Source organism: Schistocerca piceifrons, chromosome X (assembly GCF_021461385.2).
Source record: "Schistocerca piceifrons isolate TAMUIC-IGC-003096 chromosome X, iqSchPice1.1, whole genome shotgun sequence".
Taxonomy (NCBI): Eukaryota; Metazoa; Arthropoda; class Insecta; order Orthoptera; family Acrididae; genus Schistocerca; species Schistocerca piceifrons.
The window spans coordinates 176,970,908-176,993,818 of record NC_060149.1 but is presented as its reverse complement, the minus strand read 5'-3'; the positions used below and the strand labels follow the sequence as shown (position 1 = coordinate 176,993,818).

The following is a 22,911-nucleotide window of genomic DNA, read 5'->3' as shown; positions in this document are numbered from 1 at the left end:
CTTCGCTGTGCGTGTGTGCTTTCTGCAGGGTTTGAAGTTTATAGTCTCGAGAGGTTTTGTTGTGTTTCGCCGTTTGGTGATAGTGTAATAGCGATGGTGAGTTACTGTTGTTGCTACGGATGCAAAGAAAAATATGAGAAAGGAGGGATACGTGATCACTGGGTGTTGTGTGATGTCCTTAGGTTAGTTAGGTTTGAGTAGTTCTAAGTTCTAGGGGACTGATGACCATAGATGTTAAGTCCCATAGTGCTCAGAGCCATTTGAACCATTTGAAAGGAGCGATAGTAACTTTTCATGGGTACATACCATGTAGCTCTAATTATAGTTTTCATATTATTAAGAGACACTGCATATGTTTAAAAATTTCGAGACGCATTATAATTAAGGCTTGATTCTGTAGACCTATTTTTCTACGATTTTATGACTATATAATAGATATTACGGCTCGTAAAAAAGCTTACAAACAATCACTTCCTCTCGTAAATTTGTTAGTGGAACAGGAAAGGGAATGGTTAGTTGTTTCAGCAAATACTATCCTCCATGCATTTATCAGTGACTTGTCGATTATGTATATATATTACGCAGTCTATTATTTATTTAATAAACTGGGAGCAAGTACGTAAAATGCGTTAAATAATTACTTCAGAGTGTCACTAGTAAGAAAAATTGTGCATTAGGTCGCAAAAACGAGAAAATAAATACACAGAAATAGCAGAAAAAAGGACGAATTAGCAGGGATATAATCGCTAATGTGTGACAAATTCGGTGTTCTTCGGACTCTTGCAAAAGTACTAGCATACTGTCAAGTCGTTTTTCAAGACTATCACTGCAAAAATGTACGTCAGGCTCTATAATACTATATAGTACCGTATTGTTGTCTACATAGTACCGCGCAGTCAGCGCGTACAAAACTTTCCCACTAGAGCGCGCCCCGCTAAGCACAACAGCGCAGGCGCAGCGCTCGTCCGTTTCCGCACTACGAGATGGCGCTGCCATAGAGACGGATCAAATTCTGCTTCCGCCGATCCGCGTATTAATATGTAACACAGCCAATGAGATTGATGCTAACGTAGAACCTTTCCTCCTCGCGGATCACACTCGCGCAGTGATACATGAACGCGCGAGGTATTATAACGTGTGTACAGACCTCCGATTAGTCAGTCTGCATTTGTCTTCACCAGTCTGTACCGGTCTACATTTGTCTGTACCAGTCTATAGTCAAGTTTCAGTCTGCGCCTAATAAGATTACCATATTCCTGTACATAGCCCTGAAGATAAATATATAGACACTTTTGTCAAGTATCAGAGATATATGTGAGAATAAGATTAACGTACCAGTACCAAAGGAACTTCAGATTGTCAATTGTAATTAGCATCCAGAACCAAGTTAAGTAATTTTTATGCTTGTTATTATTTTAATAAATGTGTGTGAAAATTAATCAAGTTCTGTTTAAAGTTGGTCACCGTCAATCTGCTACTCTAAGCGTGCAAGTGGCATTTCTATCGTCTGACCTAACTGCAGAAGATAAACACGCCACGATAAGACCACGAGACATATTGCTGACACTCGCCTACTTCGTTAGAGCGACAAGACAAATAATCTGCTGGTGTGTGTACTGAAGGTCTTGCAGTACGCACACCACACGTATCATACCGAAAACTACCAAAAATCGAGTGCATCTGAACTGTGACACCTATCGCAAAGAAGCAGGATGTAATATCACTTGCCCTTAAAAGTTACGTAGCTGGATTATTCCCGGTATCAAATGGATACTGTTAAAATGTCTGCGCCACATATATAAATAATCCACGACACGTTCGAAAAGAATCCGTCTGTACTAGGGATGTAGTGACATTGTAAATATGCAGGGCCCTATACGGACAAACACACGACGTCCCGAGAACACGTGACCAGGCCGGCAATGTATGTTGACAACACAAAATCTGTTCTGCGCATGTGAATGCTCACTCCAGAGATATTTAGTCTATGAGGGCACCATGAGATATAACACAATGTCTTACAAAATTGGACTCAGTGCTGTTGAAAACTGTCAGCATCAGTCACCAAATAGCCTATTCTTACCCTCCTATAACAGGCACCTGCTACCTACAACATACTTAATTGAGAGTATTCCTTGTGAGACTTGGGCCGATTGTTTGTCTGTCAGACAGTTACCGTTCTGATAACTTCACCAGATAAACTATTACTCACGCCATGAAAACAAAATACTGATGGTTTTCGAGCGCCGGAGATTGGGTAGAACTGGCATTAGGCGATCATGTCACCATACATCGCTGACGTAATTAACGGAAATGAAGTTATGTGACTCTGACAGGTCGTGTGGTACGGAATCAACACTGTAACACAGATCGTCGTGGAGACGTGACAATGTCAGAGCCGAAGTATAGTGTTTGAATGTGCCTATGGCCTCACTGTGAATTAAGTTGCCCGATTTGTTGGTACACTGAGGTAATACACTACTGGCCAATAAAATTGCTACACCACGAAGATGACGTGCTACAGACGCGAAATTTAACCGCCAGGAAGAAGATGCTGTGATATGCAAATGATTAGCTTTTCAGAGCATTCACACAACGTTGGCGCGGGTGGCGTCACTTACAACGTGCTGACATGAGGAAAGGTTCCAACCGATTTCTCATACACAAACAGCAGTGGACCGGCGTTGCCTGGTGAAACGTTGTTGTGATGCCTCGTGTAAGGAAGAGAAATGCTGCTAACGTTGGTCGAGATCCAATGACTGTTAGCAGAATATGGAATCGGTGGGTTGAGGAGGGCAATACGGAACGCTGTGCTGGATCCCGACGGCCTCATATCACTAGCAGTCGAGATGACAGGCATCTTACCCGCAAGGCTGTAACCGATCGTGCAGCCACGTCTCGATCCCTGAGTCAACAGATAGGGACGTTTGCAAGACAACAACCATCTGCTCGAACAGTTCGGCGACGTTTGCAGCAGCATGGACTATCAGCTCGGAGACCGTGGCTGCGGTTACCCTTGACGCTGCATCACAGACAGGAGCGCCTGCGATGGTGTACTCAACGACGAACCTGGGTGCACGAATGGCAAAACGTCATTTTTTCGGATGAATCCAGGTTCTGTTGACAGCATGATGATGGTCGCATCCGTATGTGGCAACATCGCGGTGAACGCACATTGGAATCTTGTATTCGTCATCGCCATACTGGCGTATCACCCGGCGTGATGGTATGGGTGCCATTGGTTATAAGTCTCGGTCACCTCTTGTTCGCATTGACGGCAATTTGAACAGTGGACGTTACATTTCAGATGTGTTACGACCCGTGGCTCTACCCTTCATTCGACCCCAGCGAAACTCTTCATTTCAGCAGGATAATGCATGACCGCATGTTGCAGGTCCTGTACGGGCCTTTCTGGATACTGAAAATGTTCGACTGCTGCCCTGGCCAGCACATTCTCCAGATCTCCAACCAACTGAAAACGTCTGGTCAATGGTGGCCGAGCAACTGGCTAGTGACAATACGCCAGTCACTACTCTTTATGAACTGTGGTATCGTGTTGAAGCTGCATGGGCAGCTGTACCTGTACACACCATCCATCTCTGTTTGACTCAATGCCCAGGCGTATTAAGGCCGTTATTATGGCCAGAGGTGGTCATTCTGGCTATTGATTTCTCAGGATATGTGCACCCAAATTGCGTGAAAATGTAATCACATGTGAGTTCTAGTATAATATATTTGTCCAACAAATACCCGTTTATCATCTGCATTTCTTCTAGGTGTAGCAATTTTAAAGACCAGTACTGTAAAAATAATGGGATAGCGATATAGACACATACAGGTGCCGACAGTATGGCGTGCATAGGATACAGAGAAAGGCAGTGCAGTGGTGGAGCTGGTGTTTGTACTCAGGTAATACGTGTGAAATGGTGTCCGATGTGATTATGGCTCCACGACAGAAATTAACAGACTCTGAACGCGGAGTGGTAGTTGGAGCTAGACGCATGGGATATTCCATTTCGGAAATCGTTAGGGAATTCAATATCCCGAAATCCAGACAACCAAGATTGTGCGAGAATACGACATTTCCGGCCACGGACAATGCAGTGCCAGACGGATTTCACTTAACGACCGAGAGCAGCTGCGTTTGCGTAGAGTTGTCATTGCTAACAGACAAGCGTGAAATAACCCCAGAAATGAATGTGGGACGTACGACGAACGTATCCGTTAGGACAGTGTTGCGAAATTTGGTGTTAATGTGCTACTTTAGCAGATAATCGACGCGAGTTCCTTTGCAAACAGGATTGCAGCGCCTCTCCTGGGCTCGTGACCATATGGGTTGGACCCAAGACTGTGACGTGGTTCCTGATTTCTACATTTGCATAATATACACTCCGCTATCCACCTAGCGGCGTGTGGTGGTGGGTACTATTCGCACCAAAGTCTCATTCCCCCCCCCCCCCCCCCCCTCTGTTCCACTCGCGAATCGCGCGAGGGAAAAACGATTGTCTGAACGCCTCAGTACGAGCTCTAGTCTCCCTTATCTTTGAATGGTGATCATTGCGCGATTTGAAAGTTGGTGGTAATAATATGTGATCTACAGCCTCGGCGAAGATCGAATTTTGAAATTTGGTGAGCAGTCCCTTCTGTTTAGCGCGTCGTCTATCTGCAAGTGTGTCCAACTTCAAACTTTCTATAAGATTTGTAACGCTCTCGCGATGGTTTAAAGTACCAGTCACGAATCTTGCCACTCTTCTTTGGACCTTCTCAATATCTTGAATCAGACCCAACTGGTAAGGGTCCCATACAGACGGACAATACTCTAAGACTCGACGATCTAAAGTATTGTAAGCAATTTCCTTTGTTGAAGGACTGCATCGCTTCAGCATTCTGCCAATAAACCGCAGTCTAGAGTTCGCCTTACGCGTTAGTTGTGTAATCTGGTTGTTCCATTTGAGATCATTTCGAATAGTCACACCCAGATACTTGACGGATGTTACGGCTTCCAAAGACTGGCAGTTTATTTTGTACTCGTACATTAGTGGGATTTTCGCTTTGTTATACGCAGTACGTTACACTTACTATTATTGAGAGATAACTGCCAGTCATTACAGCACGCACTTATTTTTTGCAAATTCTCATTGATTTTTTCACAACTTTCGTGTGATACTACTTTCCTATAGACTACAGGAATATCGGCACACAGTCTAATTCCGCTGTCAATGCCATCAGCCAGATCGTTTATGTAAATCGAAAAATGCAGCGGACCTATTACACTGCCCTGTGGCACACCTGAAGTTACGCTTGTTTCTGTTGAAGTCAGCCCGTTCAGGCCGACATACTGCTCCCTGTCTGTTACAAAACATTCTATCCATTCGCATGTGTCATCGGATAGACCGCAAGCGCGCACTTTTTGGAGCAAGCGACAATGCGGAACCAACTCGAACTCCTTTCGAAAGTCGAGGAATATGGCATCAACCTGGGAGCCGGTAATTATGTGCATCCGATTTTCTACCCTTTCTATAGATTGCTATGACCTGGGCCTTCTTCCAGTCCCGTGGAACTTTCAGCACTTACAATGATCCCTGATGGATGATAAATAAGAATGGTGCAATACTTGTAGCATATCTCAGACAATTCCCCCCTGGCAAGCACACCGAGTGAACGTTGGACTTCTTCCCCGTCCTAGCCGCTATGTTCCTGAGGGGCTCCATGACCTGCCTAATGTTGGAGCTCCCAATAGCTAACAAACCCCAATCCCCACGTGCTTGTCCGGACCTTGCTGAAGGAGTGGCCACTATCTTGGCTGAAGGTGCATTCTAATCCGGCTCAGCCTCCCCCCACCCCCACCCCCCACCCCACAGCATCAGATATCACACTGAATCTATTAGCAAAGTGCGTGGGATTTGGCAGGAGCCTGGATACCCCTTGCAGCACAAATTCGAACTCTGCTTTATAGGAACCGATGGGCTTACAGTACACGATCACAAAATCCCACAATAAGATAAGGAATTTAAGCAGACGGCGAGCTGAGTCTTAGCTTTCTGCTAACTAAACCGTTTGTAAGAAGGCCTGAGATGTTGTATTATAACACTGATTTACTCAGATATTGAAGTGTACCACTAATTTATCACGTATTTTACGTTTGCTTAACTGCTAAAGCTCGCAGGTTGCGCTAGTCAAACGTATACAAGTGAGGTTATAATTCACTGTCAGTATCACGTTTCCTAATAAAACGTATAAAAACTGCTACCTTCAATGTATCGAGTCCAAACGACACTAATGAACGTGAATACTGAGTATTGTACCCTAACTTAAAATGATTAACCCTGGTATTTATAATGTAAACATACGTTTACGTACACGCGATAAATGACACAATAAAACGTATAAAAACGGCTACCTTCAAAGTATCAAGTCTAAATGACACTAATAACTGTAAATACTGAGTATTGTACACTGACTTAATTGATAATCACGCTTATTTAACGTCAGTTAAGAATGTAAACAAAGGTTTGCGTACACGCGAAACTGTCCTAAACAGAAACTTCGCTTTTCCTATTCAGACACAAATAAAAACTGAAACCTTGAATTCAACAAGTCTATCTGACTCTAATGCACGTAAATACTATAGAATATACAGCAAAATGAATTAATTACTAGCTAAATTACTTATCTCGTAACACAGCAAGCGAAAACCGCTAGCAGCCGGTGTCGGGGCTCTGTCTGTTGGTGAGAGCTGATGGTGGGGTTCGAGTGTGGTGCAGAACTCATGAAATCATGGACCCAGATTGTCAACAAAGCACTGTGAAAGCTGTTGGTTCCTCCATAGTGGTGTGGGGTGTGTTTACATGGAATGGACTGGGTCATTTTGTTCGAAACAACCGATCATTGACTAGAAAGGGTTATGTTCCACTTCTTGGTGACCATCTGCAGCCATTCATTGACTTTATGTTACCGAAAAACGTTAAAATTTTTATGCTTGACAACTTGCCATGTCACGCGACCACACTTGTTCGCGAATTGTTTGAAGAGCATTCTGGATAATTTGAGCGAATGATTTGGCGACACATATCACCCGGCATGAATCCCATCGAACACTTATGGAACATAATAGAGAATACAGTTCGTGCACAGAATACGGCACCGGCAAGGCTTTCGATATTATAGACGGCCATACAGGCAGCGTTGTTCAGTATTTTTGCAGGGGACTTTCAACGACTTATTGAGTCCATGCTACCTCAAGTTGTTGCCCTACGACGGGTAAATGAAGGTCCGACACGATATCAGGAGGTATCCCATGATTTTTGTCACCTCAGTGTCTATCAAAGAAGACTGTCTAATGTGTCGCATCCATGTAAGCTGGCGTAAGAACAGTTATCATAACAAGATGGTAAACGGTGGGAACCGAACCCCAGAAACACGAAACTGCTATTGCCAATTTAATGCTGGTAGATCTCAGAGCAAAAATTACGAAAAGAACTGAACGGAATGGTCATTTGGAGTCGCGTACCTTTCAAAATCCATTTCTCACAAAGGCACATAAAGTTGCTCGTATTCATTGGGCCAAACAACATAGAATCTAGGCAGTAGCTCACCATACACTTCCAGTGTGGCTCGACGAGTTGCAGTTTCGCGTCCTTTCGAATCCTGCAAAGCATAGGACCAATGAGGCGTTTAACCAGAAGTGTATGGAGGGTGCAGTTCAGGCCGTAAGCGGTCCTGTGATTTTTGAGTGATTATGACTTGGACCTACTCATTTAGGTTACTGTGAGCATGAACCAGGACTTTATTGCAACATTCTCGGTATCCTTGACTTTCCCTTTATGCTAAGTCTTCATGATGAGTATGTTGTGGACACTCCCATCTTCCAAAGTGACAGTATCCGAGTTCACAGGGCTGCAGCGTATTCATATGTATCTTGTTTGAGATATACTCACCTTAACTGGGTGGCTAAATCACCCGATCATAATAACTGTAGAAAATGTCTGGGATTATTTGTAACAGAGAGTGCAACATACACTATGTGATCAAAAGTATCAGGACACCCTCAAAAACATACGTTTTTCGAATTAGGCAAATTGTGCTGCCACCTACTGCCAGGTACTCCCTATCAACGACCTCAGTTGTCATTAGACATCGTGAGAGAGAGGAATGGGATGCTCCGTGGAACTCACGGACTTCGAACGTGGTCAGGTGATTGGGTGTCATTTGTGTCATACGTCTGTACGCGAGATTTACACACTCCTAAACATTCCTAGGTCCACTGTTTCCTATGTGATATTGAAATGGAAAGATGAAGGGAGATGTACCGCACAAAAGCGTGCAGGCCGACCTCGTCTGTTGACTGACAGAGACCGCCAACAGTGGGAGAGGGTCGTAATGTGTAATAGGCAGACATCTATCCAGACCACCACACAGGAATTCCAAACTATATCAGGATTCACTGCAAGTACTATGAAAGTTAGGCGGGAGATGAGAAAACTTGGATTTCACGGTCAAACGGCTGCCAAACATCACGCCGGTAAATGCCAAACGACTCCTCGCTTAGTGTAAGGAGCGTAAACACTGAACGATTGAACAGCGCAAAAACGTTGTGTGGAGTAACGAATCACGGTACACAATGTGGCGATCCGATGGCAGGGTGTGGGTATGGCGAATGCCCGGTGAACATCATCTGCCAGCGTGTGTAGTGCCAACAGCAAAATTCGGAGGCGCTAGTGTTATTGTGTGATCGTGTTTTTCATGGAGGGAGCTTCCACCCCTTGTTGCTTTGCGTGGCACTATTCGCAGCACAGGCCAACATTGACGTTTTGAGCATCTTCTTGCTTCCCACTGTTGAAGAGCAATTCGGGCATGCCGACTGCATCTTGCAACACGATCGAGCATCTGTTCATAATGCACGGTCTGTGGCGGAGTGGTTACAGGGAAATAACGTCCCTGTAATGTACTGGCCTGGAAGTGGAGTGAAAGCTGTCATCAAGGCACCATATTGAATTCCAGCATTACCGACGGAGGGCGTACGAACTTGTAAGTCATTTTCGGCCAGGTGTCAGGATACTTTTGCTGCAGTCGACAACCCTGATGTTTGGTAAATATGTGTGATCTGATCATTAATGAGCAATGTTACCTGGATACGGTACACTTGAAAAAACTTGTAGTCTCTGTATCCCACAAAACTGAGGTTATTGTCAAGGCTAGAGGTTGTGCTACACGTGATGTCTTTTGGAGCTACAAATATTTTGTTCGGTGTTCTAATATGCGAATGTTTTGCATTATTACATTTTAGTAGTTGTTGACATTTTCTAAGGAGAACTGTATTGAACATACTGCGCTACTGGAAGCCTGTAGAACCGACAGCATCTGGTCTTGTAACCGGAATCCGACATGACCGAGGGTCGCAGGCCGACCGGCCGAGGGCGTCGACTGTGACTTACCAAAACCACAGAAAGACAATAGCTATGGCCAACAATGAAGTCGACGACAACAACGGCAAGTCCGAACAGTGAACCAAATCGAGAACCTAGATGTAGTAAGATCCGAAACCAAACAACAATGGTTACGAAGTATGATTCGAGAGCACAGTCAGAACACGACTGACCACTGACCCTTTCCTTTTTATTTATTGTGACTGCATTTCCCACATGGGCAGGGGAGGGCAGGTAGCAGCATAATCTGCCACTCTTCAACTGGGTAACATTACAGTTAAAAAAAGAGGAAACTATACAAAAATGGAGGACATAAAAACATAATAAGTGGAGACAATGGGGATTAAAACATACACTGACATGGAGACGTTCATTGTGGGACAGTTAAAAAGTCAACATCAAGTTAAAAAAAACAGTTGGCGATACTTTGACCACATAAAATACACTTAAGTCACACACACAAGTTAAAAGCTGGCCACAGTATATAAACACTGCAGAATTAAGACACAAAAAACTACTGTAAGAGACAGAACACACACGATGAAGAATAAAAACTGCATGGAGGGAGCTGCTGTGGGAGAGGAGGCCCCGTGCGGTTAAAGGCGCTGCGGTCTGGAACCGCACGACCGCTACGGTCGCAGGTTCGAATCCTGGCTCGGGCATGGATGTTTGTGATGTCCTTAGGTTAGTTAGGTTTAACTAGTTCTAAGTTCTAGGGGACTAATGACCTCAGCAGTTGAGTCCCATAGTGCTCAGAGCCATTTGAGAGGAGGCCTGAGAGGAGGGGAAAAAAGGGGAGAGGAAGTTCAGCAGGGGAGGTTGGCTGGAGAGGGTGGGATGAAAAGGGAAAAGGGGTTGGGGGCGCACCATGGGACAGGAGATGGGCGGGTGGGAGATGGAGAGAGAAGGCAAGTCAGGAGGGAGCGCAGAGACACAGAAAGAATGCACAGGAAAGGGAGTGGGGTGGAGGAGGGAGGAAAACCACTCAGGGGAAGGGAAAAGTGAGAAGAGGGAACCCTGAGGAGTAGGAGGGGGAAGGTATGGTTGGAGTTGGTAAGAGTGGTAGAGATCAGGGCGAAGCTCATCATCTGGGTGTTGTGTTGGCAAATGAGGTGGAGGGTGTGGAGATGGAGAGAGGATGGGAAACAACGGTAAAATGGCAGCAACGGGAAGGGGTACAGAAGATAGAAGACACCAAGGGGTGTTGGAGATCGAGTGTGGGAGCGATGTACAGAGTGCGTATGTGTTCCAGAAAAAGAAGAAGATATGGGAAGGTGATGAGGTCGTAGAGGATTCGCGTGAGGGACGGAAGATGGATATGGAGGGCGAGGCGAAGTACATGGTGTTCAAAGATTTGGATGGCTTTATAGAATGTGAGAGAGGTGGAAATCCAGGCGACGCTCGCATAAAAAAGGATGGGGCTTATCAAGGATTGGTAGGTGTGAAGGTTGGCGTCCCCCTGTCCGGCCAGACAGGAGTTTCAGGAGGCGGAATCTATTGTGGGCTTCCTGTTGGATCAAGAGAGATGGGGAGTCAAGGTGAGGAAACGGTCGAGGGTGAGGCTAAGGTATTTCAGGGTAAGTGTGACGTGGTGGGGACGACCATAAATTGTAAGGTAAAAATCGTGGAGCCGGAAGGGGTGGGTGGTACGACCTGTGATGATTGCTTGACTGCTGATGACCTGTGCTGCTGGCTTTATAAGGCCATCACGAGCACGAATAGGCTGGCGCAGTGGGCATGGCCCACGAATAGGTCTGTGGCGGCGAACGCAGCGCTCACAGATTATAGGAGCGCCACCTAGTGGCTGTCGTCGACGTCCATGCGTTCTGACGGACTGTCCAAAATGTCGGACTGGAATACCACATCTGGCATCTTCAGTTGCAAGGAGAACAGCGGCGAATCGCGAGATTTTACGACACATGGATCTGGATGCACTTCCTACTAGCTAATATTCGTTATACATTGTGGCTTTCTTCAGACATACATATGTCTGCATGGCAAACAAGGACTGAACCTCGGTTTTGGAACACATCAGGCCGAATTAATTAAAATATGATGAGTAAATGGTGACGAGTTCTTCTTGCTAATTATGGCGGATAAATAATTGTCTGATGGTGAAGTTAAACACTATTGTTTCCACCAGACAACGACTCGCGATGACCCATGTGCATCAGAACGAATAAAGGGTTTAAAAGCAAGAACACTATTGTTTGCATGACTCCCATGATGCGTGGTTGTATTTCAGAATGTTGGCTACATTTCTAACCGGGGAACAAGCAAAGCATCTGTCACATTAACCCTAAATAAAATCAATCAAAAGTTAATACGTGCAGGTAGGCAGTTGCGGTGGAATAATGTTCACTTCTCGCAGAGTTTTAATTTTCAACAATTCACAATCGTTTATTATGAAAGTAATATCTGTCTCTGCGAGAGATTAAGCAGGCTCACCAGCACAAGCACTCCTTGGCCATTGTCAAGTGCTATGACTGCCAGTGGGCTATTGGTGTGCCCTTATATACGCTAGCTGCCGGCTGTGAAGTCACTGGTGCCCGTGACATTGCCATATATGGGCATGTTTTGAGTCGGCGTTCGATGTGCCCTCTTCAACCGCGCGATTGCTGGATCCCACGCAGCGCTGAGCTGCAAGCCACCGTCTCTATTCAGGGTGTTTGTGGTAATTTTTATTTCAATAGCTTCCTTTATTAAACTGTCCCAGAAGCCGTTAGTGTGAGCCACGACAGAGGTATCGCCAAATTTTATGTGGTGACCGTTTTCTAACGCATGCTCAGCTAACACAGATTTTTCTGGATAGCGCAGGCGTAAATACCTCTCATGTTCTTTCCTGCGTTGTTCCACAGTGCGCACTGTTTGTCCGATGTACTTCTGGCCACACTCACAAGGTTATCGCCGCGAGACTGCACTCATACATCACGTAGTTATTGATTTTAGATTGAACTGAAGCAACATACAAATTTTTACATTTCTAAGTCTAATATTTAGCGCCTTCAATTTTTATTAAAAATGTGGATTCTAAACACAATTTTTATTTAATCAAGTTTAGACTCACACCAAATAAATTTGACATACATTGGCACGTTATGGCGAATTTATGGCTTTCTAGCTTTATTATTTAGCGCCACTTATTTTTTTTTAAACTATGTATTTATGAAAACCACTTATTTAATCATTCAAAGACTTGATATTTAAAACATTATTACATTAACGTATATGCTGACAAAGTTTAAAAATGCAATTTTTATCTTTTAATTTTATTCGTAATTATGATGCAATACTTGTGCGCCATGCGCAGACGCGTTATCGTGACGTGGCGCTATTAGTAGTGAACTGGGGTAAGTCCCGGCTCACTCGCTCGCCTCTGTATCTCGCAAAGTATCTAGTTCGTCCGACACAGATTTTTCCGCGTCCAGACAAGTTAAAATCTTTCAGAGCCTCGTCTTCGACACAAGTGCATTACCAAATAGTTGGAAATATTTCTGATGCGCACACGACACGACTTATAGCCGCACATATATCCTGTTTGTTCCTGACCTCCACTCAGACAGCAGGACGAATGTTTAGTGTCCCGCGAAAATGGCTGCCTATACTTATAGCTTCGCACTTACGTGAGTCAAAAACTGCACACTTCCAACTTCCGGGAGAACGTGTAAAATATAAATTTAAAGTTGCACATATATATTAAACATGAATTTGGACGCAAATTTTATCAGCTTTCCAAGGCTGTTCGTATATTTCGCGTTATGCACACAGATAGTATGTTTGTCCATATGGACGCTATCTTGCATCGGTATGTCGTCAACAAATATAAAACTGTTATAACTTCCTTGCCCGCTGTGTGGTTCTTTAGCGGATACAGAGCGAGGAACAGATGCCGCTCATGAACAGAGATTTCGGATATTAATTTATTCTACCTCTGACGTCAAATAATACAAATAATATTTAACTTTGTTGCTTTAGTTGCAGCGTCATTTGTTAACAGAAAAAAAAGGCGCTGACCACTATGGGACTTAACTTCTGAGGTCATCAGTCCCCTAGAACTTAGAACTACTTAAACCTAACTAACCTAAGGACATCACACACATCCATGCCCGAGGCAGGATTCGAACCTGCGACCGTAGCGGTCGCGCGGTTCCAGACTGTAGCGCTCGGCCACTTCGGCCGGCTGTTAACAACAGATTTGAATGTTGAAACATATACAGCTACTGCAGATTTACAAATCAATCAGTCTTCACTACAATAACTATTCAGTAGATCATGAGTCCAGATTATAATGAAAGTCTGTAAATGTTATTCAACTGGCAAACACACATATAGGGGTCAGTTCATGAATTTTCGAACCTAAGTATACCAACCGCTGGATCTCCGGATAGAAGATGCTTGCATCTCGTTGCCAGTGGCGTAACCGTAGTTTAAAAATGCATAATACTCGCAAATAATCTCCCATAACAAGTCGACAGTACTCTCTGAGACCTATCCATGGGCACTCTGATTTTATAAATCGCTTAAGACGTTAGTGAGTTAGCAATTGTCAAGGATCACTCTATATATAAAACATTTCAAATTAAATAACTTGAAAATTAAGTCTAGTAGCCAGGGCACAACCTTACGCACTGGTCTAAATTTCGTCTTTAAAACCATATCACTGGCTTCTGTGTCATTGGTTTGGTTCGGTTTTTATTTAGAGTTTTCTCATTGTGACCTGCACTCAGGATTTCTCATGCTATGAGATCTGCCAGTCATCGCACCTCAAAGGTCCCGCCACCTACTGATACCGCCTCAAAGATCGTATCCGGCCCAGTATAGCCCCAGCAGCTTTTTTGGCTGTTTACAACACTCGCCGATTTGGCTGAGAGCGTTACAACGAGAAGTGCGCACGGCCGCGTCTGTTCTTAAAGTGTTTCGTAGTCATTTCCGGTATGTATCGTCTCAGTCTGTGGACAGATATTCACCCTTCCACTAGAGGGGAAAAAGGACCAACGGCATTACCACAGTGGTAACATCGGTTCCTGTCACATAGCCTATGTTAAGCACCGTCGGATTGTGCTAGCACTTGGATTGGCGACCGTCCGAGCCTGCCAACCACTGTTCGGAACAGGAGCACACTCAACCCTCGTGAAACCAACTGAGGAGCTATTTGAGTGAGATGTAGCAGCTCCGGTCACGAAAACTGATAACGACCGGGAGAGCGGTGTGCTGATCACACGCTCCTCCTTGCATGTATCCAGGGAGGCCTATCGATGAGGATGAGTTGGCGGTCAGTCGGTACCATTGGACCTTCCGAGGCCTGTTTGGACGGAGAGGGGGAAGAGGGGCAGTAGTCTTAATTTGGTCTCCGCTGTGTAGCCCTTATATTCTTGAAAGTTCTTTCTTTACGAGTCTCTATTTGCTATCTATGTAAGAAATTTTCTACACGGTTTGTAACTTGTAGTACATTCAGAATACTTTTTGGTGTAAGTTGTACGATCCAATGACCCATTCTTGACAACGAACCGCTAGAGACTGTGGCAAAATTAACGGAAAAGGAAAAAGAAGATCTATCCTGAGGCAAGCTTTAAATGCAAAAATTGTAATATGCCTATGTTGAGGACATGTGACAACTCTCCAACAGGCTCTTCATCACATAACTAAAAAATGGTTCAAATGGCTCTTAACTTCCGAGGTCATCAGTCGCTTAGAACTTAGAACTAATTAAACCTAACTAACCTAAGTACATCACACACATCCATGCCCGAAGCAGGATTCGAACCTGCGACCGTAGCGGTCGCTCGGTTCCAGACTGTAACGCCTAGAACTGCATGGCCACACCGGCCGGCCTCACATAACTCGATGGATGGGTAGGTGTCAGACTATAACAAAATGTTTCTGAGTTCAAGTCTCAACAGGTCCTAGGATCTGTTATTGCTTGTTTCTCTCTGGCAATGAATAACGTATGTTAGATATTCCAAGTTGCACCGTTGTTCAGTTAAAAGCCGCCCAATGTTTATCGACTTTCCAGAACTACTACTTGTTGATAATCGATTCTTCGATGGAACGCGCTTTTGCCGTGCAACATGGACTTCCCGTAGCCGTGAGCTGCCAATTCAACAAATCGTGCTTTACATTTTCTATCTTTCACTGAATGTCAAGTCGTCGGAACTCTCAGAAATAACTGCATTTAGACCTAGCACAAAGTAAATGCGCAATAAATTTCTAACTACCAGACTTTAGAATGACCGGTCAATGACTGAACTTTACTAAATGCTTGCTAGTATGTTAAATGAGCTTAGTGATCACAGGAGGAGGGAAGCTGTGCTGCTATGCACATTGGGGACAGGTTTAACGAATTAAACTGATGCGAAAAGGGTATTTATTCACAAAATGGAACGTACTCCCGAACTTCATTAAACATGCGACACGTATAAAATCCCTAACACTATGGCTCTGTAAGAATAATTGTATTAATTATCATTATTCTGGGAGGATTAAGTTGACTCAGGCAACAAAATTGACGCTCATGTGCTCACACACAAAGAGGCAAAATCGCACGAAATTGTAAAGGTAATGTTTATCATTTTCTAGCTAAAACTGAATCGTCAAAATTGGCGACAGCTAATCTAAATCACGATACATAAAACAAATTATGACCGGTTAAAGTGCACTTTCGGCCCGAACCGAATCTAGTTAAATGATAGCAAAATTATCACTCGTGAGAAACACACAATTTTTCTGACGCATGACTTTAACATTACAGAAATTTTCTAACTTGAAAAATATGATGTTAATCCTAAACAAAACCACGGTGTAAGTGCAGACAGAAGCAGCACATCTTATTCACTGCGTACCAACACGGCGACTCTTCTGCGACTGACTAAACTCTGTACAAAAATCCAGTCTACCTCTTCTCCGTGCATATAAACCAAAATACTCGAAGGAGCGAACTGCCCAGTCAGCAAGACGAATTTGGCAGAGGTAACAGGGTCCTCTTCCTGTCAGAAGAGAAGAGAGACAACACCGGTTTTCTCTTGTCCAAAATTTTCTGTGAGTTCACCGAATAAAATCTTAATGAACGAGCCGATTGCACGGAGGTCTGAAGGAAGCAATCGTGGAGCCGCGCTTCAAGAAAGCCCCCACAGTTAAGGTCCCGCAAGAACAGCGCCCAAAGCCAGCTTCGAAAATTAATTGGCGTTCTTTGGCCTTTGATACGAACTTGAACCAATAACATCCACCTAAAGTCTCCAAGTTTCATGTTTTTACAGTTACACCTACGTTCATACAATCTGACGGTCACCAGCGTTCAGGAAATGTGGTTAAAGGCACATGACGTACTGAATATCAAACGTGATAAAAAATGAAAATAAAACAAACTCAATTTCGTTTCCCACCGTCATGTTGTTCTCTGATATGCCAGAAATATGCCGGCCGCGGTGGTCTAGCGGTTCTAGGCGCTCAGTCCGGAACCGCGCGACTGCTACGTCGCAGGTTCGAATCCTGCCTCGGGCATGGATGTGTGTGATGTCCTTAGGTTAGTTAGGTTTAAGTAGTTCTAAGTTCTAGGGGACTGATGACCACAGATGTTAAGTCCCATAGTGCTCAGAGCCATTTGAACCATTTCGAACCAGAAATATGACAAAATACAGGCAGAGACACGACACCCTGCAGTACGAGATAAAGCTACAAAATTATTTGAAAGGTAGGTTGATTGCCACTTTTCACAGTGTTCTAGTCAAACTATGGAGACGCTGTAATGACTCAGGTAAGTCAGATCAAAGGTCTGAGGAAGGCAAGGGTACACCACCTCAAATACAATCAGTTCCATCAAGAAAGTGTACGCCGTTATCTGTATGAAATAAAAGTCACTATTATAAATGTATACTTACATAAAAATACATGTTATTACTAATTGCTCACTTACCTAATAGTTAATCGAATCGCCGCCATTATCGATTATAGCTTGGCATCTTAGCACTCTCTTCGGTAAATCATCCATGTTTACAACCTCTAAATATCGTTTGACCCACTTCGGAACGAATGTCTTTGACTTTCTGAGAATTTTAGCAGCAGCTCCATATGAAAGCTTTAGTCCCTTTGGATGATTCACAAGGAATGTTTCCTTCTGACGCTTCACATACATTGCACTCATTTTGAACTGCAACAGACAAAACAAAACATTCAGCTCTCACACCGTTTATCTACACACTGTGCAAAAGCGCATTGATTACAGATTGGAGACCTCTACCAGAGATGTCGCTCCGGACGTTACACTTAAAATTATGGCGTACACTTTCTTGTATTGTGGAACTGACTGTACATTCACGTCTAGTAAAGCACAGCGTTGTTCTAACCAGTCTTTTGCATAGGGAAACTTAACATACTCAAAAAATGGTTCAAATGGCTCTGAGCACTATGGAACTTAACTGCTGTGGTCATCAGTCCCCTAGAACGAAGAACTACTTAAAACTAAGGACATCACACACATCTATGCCCGAGGCAGGATTCGAACCTGCGACCGTAGCGATCGCGCGGTTCACGACTGTAGCGTCTAGAACCGCTCGGCCACTCCAGCCGGCTTACATACTTAGGCTTTTAAGCAAGCCTACAAAAAGCAGAAAGTGCAACATTCGAATTTACATCTACATCTACATGGATACTCAGCAAACCACATTGTAGTGCCTGGCAGGGGATTCATCGAACCACTTTCACAATTCTCTATCATCCCAATCTCGTATAGCGCGCGGAAAGAATGAACACCTATATCTTTCCGTACGAGATCTGATTTCCCTTATTTTATCGTTATGATCGTTCTTCCCTATGTAGGTCGGTGTCAACAAAATATTTTCGCATTCGGAGGAGAAAGTTGGTGATCGGAATTTCGTGAGAAGAGTCCGTCGCAACGAAAAACGACTTTCTTTTAATGATGTCCAGCCCAAATCCTGTATCATTTCTGTGACACTCTCTCCCATATTTCGCGATAATACAAAACGTGCTGCCTTTCTTTGAACTTTTTCGATGTACTCCGTCAGTCCTTTCTGTTAAGGACCCCACACCGTGCAGCAGTATTCTAAAAGAGGACGGACAAGCGTAGTGTAGACAGTCTCCTTAGTAGGTCTGTTACATTTTGTAAGTGTCCTGCCAATTAAACGCAGTCTTTGGTTAGCCTTCCCCGCAACATTTTCTGTGTGTTCCTTCCAATTTAAGTTGTTCGTAATTGCAATACCTAGGTATTTAGTTGAATTTACGGCTTTTAGATAACACTGATTTATCGTGTAACCGAAGTTTAACGAGTTTCTTTTAGCACTCATGTGGATGATCTCACACTATTCGTTATTTAGGATCAACTGCCACTTTTCGCACCATTCTGATATCTTTTATAAATTGTTTTGCTGTTTGTTTTGATCTTCTGATGACTGTATTAGTCGATAAACGACAGCGTCATCTGCAAACAACCGAAGACGGCTGCTCAGATTGTTTCCCAAATAGTTTATATAGAAAAGGAACAGCAAAAGGTCTATAACATTACCTTGGGGAACGCCAGAAATCACTTCTGTTTTACTCGATGACTTTCCGTCAATTACTACGAACTGTGACCTCTCCGACAGGACATCACAAATCCAGTCACATAACTGAGACGATATTCCATAAGCACGCAATTTCACTACAAACCGCGTGTGTGGTACAGTGTCAAAAGCCTTCCGGAAATCCAGAAATACGGAATCGATCTGAAATCCCTTGTCAATAGCACTCAAAACTTCATGTGAATAAAGAGCTAGTTGTGTTTCGCAGGAACGATGTTTTTTAAACCCACGTTGACTTTGTGTCAATATACCGTTTTCTTCGAGGTAATTCATAATGTTCGAACACAATATTTGTTCCAGAATCCTGCTTCATATCGACGTTAACGATATGTGCCTGTAATTTCGTGGATTACTCATACTACCTTTCTTGAATATTGGTGTGACCTGTGCAACTTTCCAGTCTTTGGGTACGGATCTTTCGTCGAGCGAACGGTTGTATATGATTGTTAAGTTTGGAGCTAATGCATCAGCTTACTCGGAAAGGAACCTAATTGGTATACAGTCTGGACGGGAAGACTTGCTTTTATTAAGTGATTTAAGTTGCTTCACTACTCCGAGGACATTTACTTTTACGTTACTCATGTTGGCAGCTGTTCTCGATTCGAATTCTGGAATGTTTACTTCGTCTTCTTTTGTGAAGCCATTTCGGGAGGCTGTGTTTAATAGTTCTGCTTTGGCGGCACTGTTTTCGATAGTATCTCCATTGGTATCGCGCAGAGAATGTTTGTGAATTTCTAAGAGACCAAAGTGCTGAGGCCATCGGTCCCTAGATTTACACACTACTTAAACTAACGTTAACTAACTTATGCTAACAACAACACACACACCAATGCCCGAGGTAGGACTCGAACCTCCGGCGGGAGGCGCCGCGCAGTCCGTGACATGGCGCCTAGACTGCTCGCCTCGCCAACTCCGCGCCGCCCAGCATTCGACTATGGGTGTAATTTGGTACTGAGAGCATTCTGCATCCCAACCAACATATACATGACTAGTCTGCAATTTACATTTACCAAATTGACGGAAGTTTCACAGAATCACTTTCAGGCTATTCCATGGACGTTGCCCTCTCGAATAGCACGTAGGAAAAATGAACACTCATACCTTTCCGTGCGAGATGTAATTTCTCTTTCTTTATTAAGATTGTCATTTTATCTCATACAGTTGGGAGAGAACAAAATATTTTCTCATTCGGAGGAGAAAGTCGCTGATTGAAACTTCTCGAAAATATCTCATCACAACGAAAAACGCCTGTGTTTTACTGCCGGACACTCCAAATAAGTGTCACACTCTTCCCTGCTTCGCAACAGCAAATAACGAGTGTGCCCTTTTCTGAAATAGCACTGTCATTAAACTTATCTTAGATTTATGCACCTATGCTTTTAAAATATTGAAACTGAGAAACGCAACAGATACAGTTTTAATAAAAGCCCAATCTCTCTGTCCACTTCTACTCATATTGAATCGTCCAATTAGACTTGTGCCTGTGTATTCTTCCGTGGCCATTATTATCTTAAATATAAGTTTCCCGGTTATATGATCGCGTCGTCATGCTATTGTATAGAACAACATTGGAACCGTTGTTGCAAATGGCCGAAGTGTTGCCTGCACAACAACATGACGGCTCGATTAAATTTTATTTAAAGTGATACCCAGTGAAACGTTATAGTACAATGAAAGACACTATGTCGTAGATACATCAATAGATTTTTTTTTTTTTTTTTTTTTTTGGTAATCAATCTACTGACTGGTTTGATGCGGCCCGCCACGAATTCCTTTCCTGTGCTAACCTCTTCATCTCAGAGTAGCACTTGCAACCTACGTCCTCAATTATTTGCTTGACGTATTCCAGTCTCTGTCTTCCTCTACAGTTTTTGCCATCTACAGCTCCCTCTAGTACCATGGAAGTCATTCCCTCATGTCTTAGCAGATGTCCTATCATCCTGTCCCTTCTCCTTATCAGTGTTTTCCACATATTCCTTTCCTCTCCGATTCTGCGTAGAACCTCCTCATTCCTTACCTTATCAGTCCACCTAATTTTCAACATTCGTCTATAGCACCACATCTCAAATGCTTCGATTCTCTTCTGTTCCGGTTTTCCCACAGTCCATGTTTCACTACCATACAATGCTGTACTCCAGACGTACATCCTCAGAAATTTCTTCCTCAAATTAAGGCCGGTATTTGATATTAGTAGACTTCTCTTGGCCAGAAATGCCTTTTTTGCCATAGCGAGTCTGCTTTTGATGTCCTCCTTGCTCCGTCCGTCATTGGTTATTTTACTGCCTAGGTAGCAGAATTCCTTAACTTCATTGACTTCGTGACCATCAATCCTGATGTTAAGTTTCTCGCTGTTCTCATTTCTCAATAGATTAAAGGTTAAAATAACAGACCATACAAAAAATGTGAATTCAGTAAACGTGATAGGGTATAAATAATGATGACGATGTTTGGTTTACAGGGCGTTCAACTGCGCGGTTATCAGCGCCCGTACAAAGTCCCAATTTTTGCACAGTCCAATGTTTTACGCAGTCCAATCGAGCCACTGTCACGAATAAGGATGAGGACGATGAACAGATGAGGACACCACAAACATCCCGGGCAGAGAAAATCCCCAACCCGGCCAGAAATCGAACCCGGGATCCGTGATCCAGAGGCAGCAAAACTAGCCAATATACCACGAGCTGCGGACGATAGCGTATAGAGGCCTCCTCCGTAATACAATACTGGAATAAGAGGGAAAAGAAACGAACACGTGTAACCAAATCGCACTGAAACGCCGTACTGAGAGAGAGTGATGCAGATATAATTCGATCCATCGTTTTGTGTACAGTGAACGAACTTCGTCCTGAACATGAAAATCATTGAATTGTATTTGCTAGTCTAACATTCTTCCGCTTGGAGCATCGTTCTGTGATAGAAAACCCTTTAGAAGTGTGCAGTGACAAAGTACCTAGATAAAAATAAACGATTTGTACGTTACTGCTGGGAACCGCGTAACGTGTGTGAAGCCAAGGTCGGTGCTCAGCCAATGGCGTAAACACTATAGAAAACAGATGTTACCACTACAAGCAACGTGACCTTCAGTGAGGATGAAAGAAACCAGGAACAGCGTAAAGGCACACACATACAATCAAAATTCCAAAATCAGAGTTGATGTCTTAAAAGCGATGTAAATCGTTATACTTGAAGATAAGTGTGTGGAGGGTACAACGACAAGGCTCGAAATCACGATCCAGCGGCATGGCCACGTATTAATATCGCTACGAAGACCAGAGGTCATCCTCACGTGACTTTTTTTGCCGCGATCGCTGAAGTGGCGACAAGCTCATGTGGAACTGCAATGACGGAAAGAAAACGCAACACCAAAAAATGAATGAAATTTTGAGACTAAATTTTTCTAGGTAACATATTTAAGTGATTAACATTGTAACATCATAGACTAATGAAAGAGCGAGATAAGCCATTGAAAATGTGAAAGGCTGGTAAATTAATAACTGGCGTAACCACCAGACGGTTGAATGCAACCATGCATTGTGTTAGACAGGTGCCGGGTGTCAGTTTGTGGGATGGAGTTTCATGCCTGTTGCATTTTCTCGGTCAATACAGGGAAAGTTAGTGCTGCTTCTGGATGACGCTGGAGTTTTCGTTCGATGATGCCCCCTATATGCTCGATTGAGGAAACATATCGACAATCTGTAGAGCATATGGGGTTACAACAGTGGTATGTGGGTCAGCGTTATCCTGTTAGAAAACGCCTCCTGGTTCAAAAAATGGTTCAAATGGCTCTGAGCAGTATGGGACTTAACTTCTAAGGTCATCAGTCCCCTAGAACTTAGAACTACTGAAACCTAACTGACCTAAGGACATCACACACATCAATTCCCGAGGAAGGACCCGAATCTGCGACCATAGCGGTC

General features: G+C 43.7%; 1 long non-coding RNA gene across 1 annotated transcript in view; it reads left to right on the top strand.

Annotated features, from left to right (window-relative positions):
* Positions 1–22,911, top strand: part of LOC124723047 — a 563,016-nt gene that overhangs the window by 368,781 nt on the left and 171,324 nt on the right. The window lies entirely within an intron of this gene.